The following is a 14,578-nucleotide window of genomic DNA, read 5'->3' as shown; positions in this document are numbered from 1 at the left end:
AAGGACATAGCTCCAGGAGTTCCTCAGGGCAGTGTCCTATCTTCAGCTGCTTTATGAATGACTTTTCCTCCATCATAAGGTCAGAAGTGGGATTGTTTGTTGATGATTGCACACTTTTCAACTCCATTCGTAATTCCTCAGATAATGAAGCAGTCTGTGGCTGCATGCAGAAAGACTTGGACTATATCCAGGCCTGGGTTGCTAAGTGGCACATAATATTTGTGCCACAAAAGTGCCAGGTAATGTCCATCTCCAATAAGAGAGAGCATAACCACCTCCTCTTGGCATTTAATGGCATTACCATTGCTGAATTCCCATCATCAAGGTCCTGGGGAGGTCAACATCTCAATTGGACCAACCATATAACTGCTGTGCTCCAGAGCAGGTCAAAAGCTGGGTATTCTGTGCTGAACGGCTCACCTCCTGACTCCCCAAAGGCTCTCTACCATGGCAAGGCAAGTGATGGGATACTCCCCAGTTGTCTCAATGGGTGCAGCTGCAACTACACTCAAGAAGCTCAACATCCTTCAGGACAAAGCAGACCCCCTGATCAGCACATCACCCATTAGCTTAAACATCCACTCCCTTCACCACTAGCGTACCATGGCTTCAGTGTGTACTATCTACAGGGTGCATTTTCAGCAACTCCCGAAGACTTCTTCAGCAGCACCTCCGAAACCCGCAAACTCCACCACCTAGAAGGTCAAGACTAGAAGGGTGCATGGGAACACCCACCATCAGCTCCAAGTTCACTCCAAGTCACACATCTTGGATATATATCGCCCTTCCTTCATGGTGACTGGGTCAAAATATTGGAGCTCCCTACCTTGTAGCACTGTGGGAGTGCCTTCACCCGTCAGACTGCAGCAGCCCAAGAAGAAGGCCCACCACCACAACCTCAAGGGAAAATAGAGGTGGGAAATATATGACGGCCTTACCAGCAATGCCCACATCCCGAAGAATGATTTTTAAAATGTACATTTGCATAGAGTTATGCTCTAAAATTTGAGAGCATTGCAAATAGTCAGTATTAGTGTAGCTATATCCTGTCACCATCCTCTGAAATGCTGCAGGACCCGCGTGTACAAATAGGGCATCAGCTATTCCATTTTAGACTCATTTTTGTTGCTTATTATTTAAGTTTAATGTTAACAATTTCCAGAAATGTTTCAGCTTTGTTTTGATATGATTAATTTAGCTTTATTCCATATTTGAACATAAGACACTTTAATCTAGCTCAATATTTCCTTGTAATTGGCTTCACATGTTTTACTCTGGCTCAGACCCAGGGTGCGACTTTCAGAACTCAAAAAAATCTCAGGCACAAAATAGAGAAACAGCAGAAGCAGTCTCCCTTCAAAAACACACACAGGGGCCGAGTAATGTGGATCATTTGCACCTTCCGTTAGCCGCTAATGGGGCGCAAAAGATTTTTTGCCCTGGTGCGGCACTGCTAACAACTCCTGCTACATTCCGCGAGAGTTTATCGGTTGCGGTAACCCATATAGCTCCACTGCACTGGAGGCAACATCAGTGCTGTGCGAATACTCCACGTAGCGCTGATGCGGCAGAATGCCCCTCCCCTTCAATTAAAGGAGAGGGCCGCTGCACGCCCTGCAGTCCCTTTGGCACTGGGCCACCGGAGATGCCCTCGACCGGGCCAACAGCCCGGCACCTGAAACGGAGTGCTGGGCCGTAGGATGGGGGATCGGTCGAGCTGAGGGCTGCCATTGTCGAGTCAGCCGACAGAAAAATATGGCGGCCCACGGCACAAAGGCCCTTTTAGCGGATGTCCACCATCTTTGCTACACGCCATCCTGGCCACCCGTGGGGCAATTTCCCCCGTGAGGCACAAAGAGGTCGCTGCGGGGCGGTGAGGGGGGCGGTGCACAAGTCACACCATCCCCAAAACTATTGACCTCTTCCCCCGGGCAATAACCAGAGGCGCTAATGGGGCTATAAAAAGGGCAATTTCGCCCCCTCTGTTCCTCCAATAATGGTCCACTTGTTCTCAGCTCCCTACATTCCACCAATGCTCGCTACTCCTTCAGATGCTATGCCCTGCCATTTGAAATTATCACCTCCAACAGCTCCACATTGTCACCTTACTTTGCCTTCAATGGCTTCCTTAAGACCCTGCTTTTCGCTCTTGCTTCTGTCCGCCTGCCCCAGGTCCCACTAGCTCTGTCTCTATCCAGCTCTTTGTCTATTGCTTTATAAAGGACTTTTAGGCATCTTGCTGAGCATAAGAAATACTATAACTACAGCTTAAGACCGTGCTCTTTTCGAACATTTGGCAGTTCTGACGAAGGGTCATCGACCTGAAACGTTAACTCTGTTTTTCTCTCCACGGATGCTGCCTGACCCGTTGAGATTTCCAGCATTCTGTTTTTATTTCAGATTCCAGCATCCGCAATATTTTGCTTTTGTTTAGTCTCATCAGCATAGGCAGTCCCTCAGAATCAAGGAAGACTTGCTTCCACTCTTAGCATGGGTTCTTAAGTGGCTGCACAGTCCAATACGAGAACCACAGTCTCTGTCACAGGTGGGACAGACAATGGTTGAGGGAAAGGGTGGGCAGGGAGCCTGGTTTGCCGCACGCTCCTTCCGCTGCCTGCACTTGATTTCTGCACGCTCTCGGCGACGATACTCGAGGAGCTCAGCGCCCTCCCGGATGCATTTCCTCCACTTAGGGCAGTCTTTGGCCAGGGACTCCCAGGTGTCAGTGGGCATGTCGCACTTTATCAGGGAGGCTTTGAGGGTGTCCTTGTAACGTTTCCTCTGCCCGCCTTTGGCTCGTTTGCCATGGACGAGTTCCGAGTAGAGCGCTTGCTTTGGAAGTCTCGTATCTGGCATGCGAACTATGTGGCCTGCCCAGCAGAGCTGATCAAGTGTGGTCAGTGCTTCAATGCTGGAGATGTTAGCCTGGACAAGGACGCTAATGTTGGTGCATCTGCCCTCCCAGGGGATTTGTAGGATCTTGCGGAGACATCGCTGGTGGTATTTCTCCAGCGACTTGAGGTGTCTACTGTACATGGCCACATCTCTGAGCCATACAGGAGGGCGGGTATTACTACGACCCTGTAGACCATGAGCTTGATGACAGTTTTGAGGGCCTGGTCTTCAAACACTCTTTTCCTCAGGCGACCGAAGGCTGCACTGGCGCACTGGAGGCAGTGTTGGAATTCGTCATCAATGCCTGCTCTTGTTGATAGGAGGCTCCCAAGATAAGGGAAGTGGTCCACGTTGTCCAGGGCTGTGCCATGGATCTTGATGTCTGCGGGGCAGTGCTGTGTGGCGAGGACAGGCTGGTGGAGGACCTTTGTCTTACTGATGTTTAGCATAAGGCCCATGCTTTCATACGCCTCGGTAAATACACCGACGTAGTCTATAGCTATGTAAGATGTTGTTGATAAGGCAGGAAAGGTTATTTCCTTTCTAATGGTAAGTCGGGAAATGTTGCGCAGGCCGGGATCACCATAGGTGACAGACACTCACGTCAGTGTCCAACAACCAGAGCCCCAACTGCGGCGCTCCACAAGGGAATGTAGACCACCTGAAAGACTAAACCTATGATCCCAATAAGACTTTGGGGGGGGTGGTGGGGAGGTGATGTCATGTATGTAACCACAATGTAACACCACTGTATTACTGTATACACTCAACCTAGATGCACACCTTGACCACAAGGGGTGAACTTGTAGGAGATACTCCTTACCTGATCCTACTCCTTACTCCTAACCCTAACCCTAACCCTAACCTCACTCTGAGGTTTGTATGAGTGGAGCAATACAGATATTTCCACATACTGAGGGATAATAGGATATGATAAAACTCATCAAATTAGATGTGTTTGGTTATGATTATAAGTGTTAATTTATTAATCTGACAATTTCTTATCACATTTACAAGATAACAAGGTAAAAGCACCCAAGATATAAAATTACAAGTTCATATTTCCGAGCTATTCCCGGTATGATATTCCAGAATGGGTCAATCTTCATTCTTATTGATTGGCTACATACCTGCCTTTCCTGTCCATGGAATCCTGTCTCTTTGATTGTGGTGCCTGCCTACTACATGCCTCGCTCCTTCTTGATGTTGTCTTGTCTTTGAACCATGTGCCGTACAACTCTATTTCCTGGAAGCCTGCCAGCTGTAATATTGACAGCCACTTGTCTCTACACATGAATTCTCTTGTCCTTGTACTGTTTGTTGAGACTTGTTTGGTCTCCTTCATGCCCATTTGGCATCTGCATCATTGAGCCTAATCTTGGTTGCTCTTCTGTCTTCTACTTGGGACACATTTGACACTTGCAATTGCTGCACCTTGGCCCATGTGGTCAGGAAATGTTGAACATTGCTTGTCTGCTAACCAGCCTAACAAATCTTTTGTCTTTATGGGCCACTTAGGGACATATCTCTAAATACAAAGGGGCAAAAGTTATGTAACAGTTGTTAAAATCTCCGGTTAGCCCGTAGTTCAATTCTGGAAGGAGCTAGGGTGAAGATATATTGATATATTAAAACAGAATACAGATATCTGTACTGAGGCCTCAGCATTTCACTATATTTATAAATGACGTGGATGAAGGAATCGAGAATCGTATATCTAAGTTTTAGGATGACACTAAGTTAGGTGGCACAGTAAATAATGTAGATGGTAGCAGAATGTTGCAAAGGGACATTGATACATTAAGTGAGTGGGCAAAACTGTGGCAAATGGAGTTCAGTGTGGGAAAGTGTGAGGTCATCCACATTGGACCTAAGAAGGATAGACTGGAGTATTTTCCAAATGGCGAATAGCTATGACCTGTGGAGGAGCAGAAAGATTTCGGGGTCCAAGTACAGAAATCACTAAAAACTAGTGGACAGATATGAAAAATAATTTAAAAGGTGAATGGAATGTTGACCTTTATCTCAAGCGGGCTGGAAAACCAAGGGATGGAGGTTATGTTACAGCTGTACATCTGGAGTTCTGGGCTCTGCACCTCAAGGAGGGTATATTGGCCTTGGGGGCGGGCAGAAGCTGGGGGTGGGGCGGCCAGCGCAAATTCACCAGAACTGGGGCTAAAAGGGTTAAATTACGAGGACAGGTTGTATAGACGAGGATTGTATTTCCTTGTGTATAGAAGGTTAATTGGTGATGTAATAAAGGTGTTTAAAATTATCAAAAAGAGTTATAGACGAAACGTTGACTCTGCTTCCTCTCCACAGATGCTGCCTGACCTGCTGAGATTTCCAGCATTTTCTGTTTTTATTCCAGATTTCAGTATTCGCAATATTTTGCTTTAGTTTTTGTTTGGTAGTTTTTTTATTAGGCAAGGGTATTAAGGATTATGGAACCAAGATGGATAGATGGAGTTAAGATATAGATCAGCCATGATTCAGTCATTGAAGGTTAGCATGCAGGTACAGCAGGCGGTGAAGAAAGCAAATGGCATGTTGGCCTTCATAGCGAGGGGATTTGAGTACAGGGGCAGGGAGGTGTTGCTACAGTTGTACAGGGCCTTGGTGAGCCACACCTGGAGTATTGTGTACAGTTTTGGTCTCCTAACCTGAGGAAGGACATTCTTGCTATTGAGGGAGTGCAGCGAAGGTTCACCAGACTGATTCCCGGGATGGCGGGACTGACCTATCAAGAAAGACTGGATCAACTGGGCTTGTATTCACTGGAGTTCAGAAGAATGAGAGGGGACCTCATAGAAACGTTTAAAATTCTGATGGGTTTAGACAGGTTAGATGCAGGAAGAATGTCCCCAGTGTTGGGGAAGTCCAGAACCAGGGGACACAGTCTAAGGATAAGGGGTAAGCCATTTAGGACCGAGATGAGGAGAAACTTCTTCACCCAGAGAGTGGTGAACCTGTGGAATTCTCGACCACAGAAAGTTGTTGAGGCCAATTCACTAAATATATTCAAAAAGGAGTTAGATGAAGTCCTTACTACTAGTGGGATCAAGGGGTATGGCGAGAAAGCAGGAATGGGGTACTGAAGTTGCATGTTCAGCCATGAACTCATTGAATGTCGGTGCAGGCTAGAAGGGCCGAATGGCCTACTCCTGCACCTATTTTCTATGTTTCTATCTAATTTAATGGCAGAACAGGTTTGAGGAGCTGAATGGCCTACTCCTCCTGTTCCTATGTTCCTTAAAAGCAATTCGAAGGACAAATGTTACTCTGGGTTTCTATGAATCTGTGAATTAATTCCCTAATGTTGAACAACCATAGTTTCTCCATAATGCTTCTTCTCTCACCTTGGAACTTTTCATAAGTTATTGATGTTCTGCGGCCTAATTCTATTGATGTTTTATTTTTGTCTTCCCCATTCTACTTGATGTCGCATCAGCTCGGGTTTGAGTTGATCCGTTGTTGCTTTCCCACTTCTTACTCTTCGCACTCCAGATTTATCCATTGATCTCTCTTGCCAGGTCTATTTATTGTTCCATCCTTGCTATCATCCACATGCTATGTGTGACCTTGGTTCCCTGCTGGCTGTGAGCTTCAACCGTCATCCTAAATCAACTCTTGAGGGGACGATTTTAATCCTACATACTCGGCAGAAACTGGGCAGATGGGCAGTTAAAATCGCCCAGGTTACTTATCCGCCCTCAAATCGCCTGGATCCTGCCGATTGCAATTTCTACACAGGCATCTCGACAGGCAGCTAAACCACCCACTCAAAGACAATGGGTCCATTTTTACACCTGCAGATCAGGTCTGACAATATATTTGGGCCCCAACTGCAATGCTAACAGGCCTGATTTAGGATGCCACTTCACCCAGGCTGAACCAGATCAGAAGAGGATGGGGACGTGAAGAAGCCCTAGTAGGGCAACACAAGGAAGGTTTAGGCCTCCCCTGCCACTTTGCTCCTGTGAGACCTTCCAAGAACCCTATTTCCCACACCTAACTGCTTATCGACGGGCAGCTGTGAGCCACCTGATGTTCCACAGGCCACTTCCCACTCACTTCTTACCTATCTGTTGCCAGAATTCAGATCCAAATATTTCTATATAATGCCAACTTGCCTGGGCTGAGTTTAAACTCCACCCCCACCACCCCGCTCCCATCTCTACTGATGTGGTAACTGCATAGTTGGAGCAGTGGCATATTAATGAGGCCCAGGAGTTAAAATAGTCGGTGCCTGATTTCTGCTGCAGTGGGTGAGTTTCCAACTGATAGAGAAATTCGATCCCACAGGTTGTAACTGCGACGGAATGTCATTTAAAAAGGTCTTTTGTTGATATGTTAATGGTCATTTTAATGTAGGTTTCAGATATTTTATTTTATATACATAAGGAAATTTATCCATGGCCGTTGTTTTTCACTTGTGATTTCTCACCTTCTCACTTGCCTTATCTAAATGCGAGGGCTCTTTAAAAAAAATGGCAGTCGGGAGGCTTGCCTTTTATGTACTGTATAAAATAACAGATGGTTATGGACAAATTACAGATGTGTCTGGCATCCTTTGTTAGTTTGGGACTTGTATATGTAGTCGTGGCCACACCACGTTTGCACATTTTGAACGCCCATAATAAACATAGAACGATATACATGTCTGTAGCCAAACCATGGCCATCGCTGAATTGGTGTCGTTATTTTCAGTTCAACATTTCTCCAACTGACTTGAACAAAATTATATTGTTTTTATAAATAATCTCTGTATGCAGGATCTTCTTGCCTGGTGTGTTCATATGTGGGTGACACAAAAATAAATTGTGATTATAGCTCATAAATAAAAATTGTACGCGCATGCACAGACACATACACACACACATTTTATGTTCACACAGGCCTTTTAAAATTGATAACTTATGTGATCTACATTCGGGCAACCACAGAGTACCATAAAAAGTTGAGGATTATGAAAATTGCTAAAAGCACATTAAGCTTTGTCAACTATTGCAGAGGCAAAAAAAAAGCATTTTTTCAGATGAATGAAATGAGCTGTGTTCTGAATTAATATTTTAAAAACTCAGCCATCACAAAAGCATTGCTTTTTAATCCACTATACAAAAAAAAAGGCTCAAGATTTTTCTCTCAGAGCCATTGATTAAAATATAATGTCGGACACAATTGTGCGTTTGCCACATCAGCAGAGATGGGGGAGTTTAAACTCAGTCCAGACAATTTGGCGCAAGTCAAACAGAAATATCTGCAATTGACTGCTGGCCAGGAACATAGATATAAAGCAGCTGATACAAAGCTGGAAGCCATTTGCAGTAGATTCCATCAAATAAAATACACTTTGTTGTTTTCCGTAATATGCAAATACACATTTGCTTTATTTCTTTCTAAGCTAATCACTGTGTACAATGCTGACGATTTCATGAATGGTTTGACTTGAATCTCTATTCGTCCCCCTAGTGGTTTCCCTCACTCCTACTTTGCGGAATGGCTTTTGCTTAAGAAATAAAGACAGACAGACCTCTTTGCTTTCTATTTGATCTGAAGGCAAGTTAGTGTCTGGAGGGATTCCTGCATGTGGCTGATGTAGGTTTTAATACAGCACTTGCAAAAACCAAATGATCTCCTAGTAGTTCAGCTCATGGTATTAGAATAGATATTGGACGTGAATTTGCAGTTGGTGGCGGAGCTAAGGAGTACGCCGCCGACATCGCAGGTAAATCCGCACCTACCTCGTGCGATCCTCCCTGCGTGAGCTTCCTGTCAAATGCCGCAGAATTCCACCCAGCGGGCTCCTCCACGGAACCCAGGAGTGCACCGTTGTGCATATGCAAACCTGGGATGACATGGGGCGCTGGTTCTTTAACATCCCGATTCTTAGCCTATTGCCAATCCAATACTCCCGAAGTGAAATTCTGGGTAAACTCAGTGGGAATACCGGGGACCTTTCCTTGTCTCTCCTCTATACAGATATATAGATTTCAGTTTCTATTTAATTCAACGTGACTCAAAAAAAAATTCTAGCATTCTTTCATACTAACAAACGTTTATTACAAACTTCCTTTTAAAACAACGAATCGCAAAACTTTCATTGTGTCAATTTTTGCTACAACAAACTTCTCATTATAACAATAAGTGCAGACCACTCATCATAATAAACTTGGTTATTTGTTAAAAATTCATTGTCACAAACTACGCATTGTAAAAAAATCTAACACTAAAAGGCTGCCAATATAATAAATTCTGTAACTGCAAACTTCTCATGGTAATAATCTGTTATTGTAAATCTCTCATTAGAACAAAATATGCTCATTCAAAATTCACAAGCATCAGTTGTTACAAATCTCTTATAACACATATTGGCAATGCAAGTCTCTCATTACTTTATACTCTGATTCATAACTTCTCATTAAAAACAAGGTTACAAACCACTCGGTTAATGTTTTATTCAGTGTGCTTATAAACATTTCATTGTGATAAACTCTTAAAAAACACATCTCCCATTATAGCATTGTCTTGTTACAGATCTTTTTGTTATTACAATTTTCTCATCCGGTCCCCCTACGATGATGCTCTTCTTCTTCTTCTTAGGCAATCCCCCAGAGTCGAGAATGAATTGCTTCCAAACTAATGGCCTAGAAATCCCGGTCGTCTGTCTCCCACGGGCGCGCGACAGGAAACGGTAAAAAAGATGCCCACCTACCTGTTCCTGCTGCGCCCACCAGCGATCCCAGTCCTGAGGCCTCCTCTCCCTACGCATCGCAGCACGTGCACGTCTGGACATCTGTAAGCTGGAGCTTGAGTCCCATGGCACTGGACAGCCAATCCAGGTACAGTATTTTCTCAGTCATAATAATGGGAACTCCGTAAGTAGCAGTTCTCATTATTATGATTGAGAAACACCCCCCAAACACCCAAACACAAATAAAACATAGAAAAAATACACCAGATATTTAAGATTAATTTAAATTAAAGTTAATAAATGTCTTATAAAAAACATATATTTTTCTGATTTTTTAAAAAAGTTTTTAAATTATGGTTTAAAATAAACTTACCTCAGTGGGCAGGGTTTTTATCATTAAAATTAGTTTTTAAAATTAAATTTTACTATGTTTTTGTAAGTTTAAAAACTCTTATGCCTGTAAAAGTAGACTATGCGCCTGCTTTTACTAGGCGCAAGAGTTTTCAGGACATTCACTGGGCAAGATATAGGTAAATACCGCAATCTTGCCCCTGCGAATGTCCTGGCTGTGGAGAAATGGACGATCTGTCAAGCCAGAGCCTGACAGATAAGAAAAGTCGGTTTTCAGCGCATGCGCATTGTGCGCTGAAAACCTGCTTTTGTGATGCCTTCCCGGGTTCGCGTACACTCCATGCGGACCTGGGCAGACCGGGATTTCAGTGCCAATATGAAACCTACAGTCTCTGTCACACGTGGGTCAGACGGTGGTTGAAGGGATGGGTGGATGGGGTGCTTGGGTTGTTGTGCACTCCTTATGCTCTTTGCGTTTGGCTTCCGCGTGCTCCCGGCGAGGAGACTCGAGGTGTTCGGCGCCTTCCCGGATGCTTCTCCTCCACTTTGAGCGGTCTTGGGCCAGGGATTCCCAGGTGTTCGGGGGAATGTTGCACTTTTTCAAGGAGGCTTTGGGGGTGTCCTTGAAGCATTTCCTCTGCCCACCTGGGGCTCGCTTGCCGTGTCGGAGCTCTGAGTAGAGCGCTTGTTTTTGGAGTCTAGTACGCTGTGCAACAAGCTTCCTGCACCTGTTAAACATTTAGGGCTAGAAATTCAATAGCACCCTGCTTGGGGCATTAAGTTTTGAAATTTAAAAAAATTGGCACCAGGCGCTAATGATTCTGAGCTTGCACTAAATTGGCTGTTAGCGCTCCAGGGAAGAACTGGAGCGCTAAATCAAGCGTTAGTGCCCTCAATAGGGCGCTACAGTGCCGCAGAGCAATAATGAATTTCAGGTGCAATGCAATCGGCAATGATCCTTCACACTGGCTTCATCCAGCTCTTAAAGGGGAGGTTCCATCATTGTGCAGATCCTCATTAGCAATATTGCTAGCTGTGAAGACGACCTGCAAGCAACGGAATCCACTGATCATCCTGGTTGATCCCATTCCCAGGGAGAGAGCTGGCTGTTTCATTTGACCAGGCACTGAAGGCATTAGTCGCGGGAGTGAAGCGAAGGAGGGCAGTGCTGTTCCTGGCTACTGGAAGGAGGCCATTGCCACAGGTCTTCAGGGCAATGTGGAGGGAAGGGGCCCAGGAGGTCTCGGCCAGTAGTGTGGTCGTCTGGAGCCTGACAGAGTGCCGGAAGAAATTCAATGACCTCACTCGGGTGGTCAGGGTGAGTACATGCTTCAACAGGGTCCTACATACCAGCATCTGAAGCTCAGTCTTACGCACTGCAGAAACCACCACACCCCCACCACTCACCCACCAAGCATCTGCACCTACTAAAGCTCACATCCACATCTCATGCCTTGCCTACAATTACAGATATTCAACTATGCCACGCACATCTCCCAAACACATAGCTGCACTCTCACTCAAACACATTTGTTTCTCTTGCAGGCCGAGATGGCCCACACTAGGAGGGAGCAGCAGAGAACAGGCCGGGGTGATGTGCAGTTCCAGCAGCTTACAGACCTGGAGGAGCGAATACTGCGGCTCATTGGGCAGCAGGTGGTGGGCGCCGTGGCCGTTGGCGATGTTGGGGGCAACAACGGTATCGTTATCCCCTCTCCTTCTCTCATCCCACTTTCCCCCCACACCACAAACCTTTCTCACATTCCAGCTCCTGATACTGTCTGCATTCCTTGCTCCATTCCTGCCCCTCCCTGCCCATACATTAACGCGAGTCCTGTGTCTTTATGCTTTCAGATAATCAGCAACAAGATGACCAGCCTGTCACTGAACCTCCCACTGAGAGTGAGGAAGGAGAAGAGGAGGAGGAGCAAAACATCATGTCACTGCATCTCTCAGGCACTGTTGTGTATGTATAACATAAGTAGATACCCTGTACACTCAATATACAGTTACATAAGACTACTGGATGTATCTTCACACTGTATACACTATGCCTGTACCACCAGAGGGTGCAACTGGTGGAGACCTAGGAGTCACCTGTACATGACAGGTAACCAGATATAAAAGGTCACTATGCTGTACCCTCACTCAGGAGCTGCAATAAATGGACTAAGGTCACCACAGTTCAAGTATAATATCTTACCTCGTGGAGTCATTACTAGAGTGCTTACAGACACAATAGGCACCATCTCAGATACGGGCACTACGCGATCTTTAGGGGTACGTTTAGTAGGGGGGTCTGCACTGGGTGATGCACCGGGAACAAGCGGGCTGGGGGGCAGCAAGGCCAAGAGGAAAAGATAGCTCAGGAGCCAGCTCCCCGGAGGGCAAGTTCGCGCACGGGTTCTACTGCACAGGACTCAGATGAGGACCTCGATGGGGAGGCATTCACAAGAAAGGTGATGGCCATGCATTCGGAGATGATAGGTGCAATGGCAAGGTGCCCAAGAGCCTGTCGATAATGAAAAGGAACATGGAGGAGTCTGCCTCCAACATTGCACAGAGCTCTGCGCACAGCATGGAGCCCATCATTTCCACTCTGCAGAGGATGGTGGACTCCAAGAAAACCATGTGGACCCAGACCTCATGACGCATGTCATGGGCGATGTGGCAGCTTCCATTGCAGCACAGGCAGAAGCCACGCAACATCTTAGTGCTGTAACGCAGACAATAGTTGGTGGCTTTGAGTCTCAGACTGCTCTCATGCAGTCTCAGCTGGGTGCCACACAAGCTCTGACTGCTGCCTTTGTTACTGGGTCCATCACAGTCCACCGGGGATCTCACGGTATTGCAGCAGGCCAGCAATCTGTGGTCCAGCAGATTGGTAGGGACGCTGAGGTCCTGCCCCAGGGGTGTGGCAGTGGGCCAGTGGAGCAGGGACCTTTTGTCCTCTCTCAGAGCGACAGCATTCCTGATCCCACCACTGCCACTCTGCCATTGCACTTGTCGCTAACTATCCCCCAGCCAGCCCAGACTGCCGCCGCCCAGCATGAGGTGGTGCAGTGTATAGCCGGGCCTTCCAGGTCCAGAGCTGGTCGAAGGCGTCCTGCAAGGGCATCTGTAGTTTCTGACACTGAAACTCAGCAGCTTTCCACCAACCTTGCTGCAGCCACTGGGGAGACACTAGATAGGAGCAGTAGATTAGTAAAGAGGGGAAGTAAGGGTTTGCACAAGGGTGATTAGTTAATATTGTTGTTTTATATGTGTGGTTATTGAATTTGGATACATTTATTAATGCAATGTGGCAAATTTGGTGCTGTGTCTCATTTCAGCTTTGGGGTGTGATATGGAATGAGAAATTGATGGAATGATGGGGGCATGCTGAGCCACTGGGAAGTGGCCTCGAATTCATTGGAACCGAAGTCTGATGAGGTGATCACGGACCGCCCTTAACACAAGGCCGATTGAGTTGCTGCCTTCTCCCTCACTGCTGTTCATGCTCCTGTTCCTCGTTCTCCTCCTCATACCTATCCTTGTTCTCGTCCTCCTCGTCTTCCCCTTTACCCTCCTGAGGTGTTGCGGCTATGCTTGGTGGCATTAGCTACGCCCTCATGATGGCCAAGTTGTGCAGCATGCAGCAGACGATGACAAATAGGGACACCGCTCAGCCAGGTACTGGAGGGCTCCTCCTGGGCGGTTCAGGCAATGGAACTGTTGCTTGAGCACTCTGATGATCTGCTCAATGATGTTCCTGGTGGCAGCGTGGCTCTCATTATCTGAGTACTGGGCAGGAGTGTCGGGGTTGCGGAGGGGAGTCATGAGCCAGGTGGAGAGTGAATAGCCCTTGTCTCCCAACAGCCAGCCGTGCGCTTAATGTGGTGGCTGGAAAAGAGCTGGCACATATGTCAGGGGCAGGATGAAGGCATCGTGGCTGCTGCCAGGATAGCGGGCATTGACAGTGAGGATTCGACCTGTGTGGTCACACACCAACTGCACATTAAGTGAGTGGCAGCCTTTGCGATTACGGAATACCACACGATTGTTATGCGGGACCCGCAAAGCGGTGTGGGTGCAGTCAAAGGCGCCCTGCCCCCTGGGGCACCCCGTTATCCTGGCAAAGCCACATGCACACTCCTGCTTCTTCTCTCTGGTCATGGGGAAGGAAATGTACTCCCTTCTTCTTCTTCTATATAGAACATCTGGTACCCCGTTGATGCAGCAATGCACAGCAAACTGTGATATGTTAGATAAGTCTCCTGTTGCTGACTGGAAGGATCCGCTGGCATAGAAATTGAGGGTGACGTGATCTTGACTGCCACTGAGAAAGGCATTGTCACCCTGGTGTCAGGCTGGAGATCTGGTTACAGGAGGTGGGAAAGCTCTGTGGGCATGCCCTTGGTGAAACGGAGCCTTCGAACACGCTGCCCCTCAGTGAAATTGATGCAGGAGATGTGCTCCTGGAATACCCTGGGAGGGTAAGGCCTCTGATTGGCCCACCACCCTCTGGCCACATTTTGCAATCTTTCTCTCTGCCTCCGGTGCCTCCGACATTGATGCTGGAAGGCGAAGTCCAGGGCCGGTACAGCTCCCATTAATGTATGGAAATGTAGCACTATTAAAGTTCATCTGAATGATGCA

The sequence above is a fragment of the Pristiophorus japonicus genome, chromosome 21, assembly GCF_044704955.1.
Source record: "Pristiophorus japonicus isolate sPriJap1 chromosome 21, sPriJap1.hap1, whole genome shotgun sequence".
NCBI classification, from domain to species: Eukaryota; Metazoa; Chordata; class Chondrichthyes; family Pristiophoridae; genus Pristiophorus; species Pristiophorus japonicus.
Note: the sequence above shows the minus strand (reverse complement) of the source record.